The sequence below is a fragment of the Dendroctonus ponderosae genome, unplaced genomic scaffold (assembly GCF_020466585.1).
Source record: "Dendroctonus ponderosae isolate FM_Combo_2020 unplaced genomic scaffold, Dpon_F_20191213v2 Dpon_F_20191213_10, whole genome shotgun sequence".
NCBI lineage: Eukaryota > Metazoa > Arthropoda > Insecta > Coleoptera > Curculionidae > Dendroctonus > Dendroctonus ponderosae.
In genome coordinates this window covers 4363480-4364593 of record NW_026017111.1, presented here as the reverse complement: position 1 = coordinate 4364593, position 1114 = coordinate 4363480, and the positions used below count along the sequence as shown (strand labels likewise).

The following is a 1114-nucleotide window of genomic DNA, read 5'->3' as shown; positions in this document are numbered from 1 at the left end:
AAAGGCTTGAATTCAAGAAGTTTTAGATATGCGTGGTTTTTTTTTGAGTTGCAAAATCCACTTGAACATGACGCTGCTTTTTTCGAAGTTTCTCAGGAACCATTCGAGCACAGAATTCGTTTTGGCATAGTTGGATAGAGAATTTAATTGGGAGGGGGGGTCATGACCCCCCATGTCCCCCACCTTTTTGGGGTTTTGAGGCAGAGTACCAGACAAGGAGTTTTTTTGAAACAATCTAATACTGCTTGAAAGTTTAACTTTAGCGGAAACAATAGAACGCGTGCTCTATTCCATTCTCTTTGAGACTTTGATTCTTTACTGTTCAGTGCATTGCATACGAAATTTTCAGGAGGCCCACCTGGTTCTTTGTCGACATTTATCGATTTCCTGAGGAAAAACATACAAAAAGACCGACGGGCGACAGCCGGCCGCTAATTTCTTGTTTTTTTCGTTAACAATCACGCCGAAATGAATTATTAAATTTAAGTAAAGGCAGGACCACACATTTACCTGAACCTGGTCACTATTAGACGTGGGGGCAGGTGTGAGCGGTCATTCCAAGAATAATAAGTTTCGTTGCATACTTAATTACTGTTGTTGCCCAAGAACGCAAGTGCTTCTTAAACCGTTTTCAACGAAGCTGAAGATAAGAAGAAAGGAATGAAAGGAAGCGGATGATGGGAACGCAAAGGGCGTAAGCTGGTAGCTTGGGTGAGAAAATGCCACCCTCGTTCACAAATTGCTGCGCGATAAGACTGTTTGTCTTTGGCACCACTTCCTCCTTTCTCTTTTAATGAGCGACGGAAATGCCACCTGTAATATATTGCTTTCGGATGTCTTTTTCGGCTTTTCAATTTCCTTCGAACCACTGGACATGAAACAGACCCAAACTTGCGTACCGAATGAACCGCAGAGAAAACGGCGAATTTTCACAATTTTGAAAGTCCCGGAAGTGAAACAGGTGCACCAACCGTACGGTTCCCACCTTTTGATGATCAAGGGCTGATCCAGGGAGGGGGGTCATGGGGGTCATGACCCCCTCCATTCAATTTTCTATCCAACGATGCCAAAACGAATTATGTGGCTAGAATGATTCTTGAGAAACTTCGAAAAA

General features: G+C 43.1%; 1 protein-coding gene across 3 annotated transcripts in view; it reads left to right on the top strand.

The window, feature by feature from the left end:
• LOC109545655 (transmembrane protein 14C) overlaps positions 1–1114 on the top strand; it is a 43357-nt gene that overhangs the window by 32669 nt on the left and 9574 nt on the right. The gene's annotated exons all lie outside the window — the stretch shown is intronic.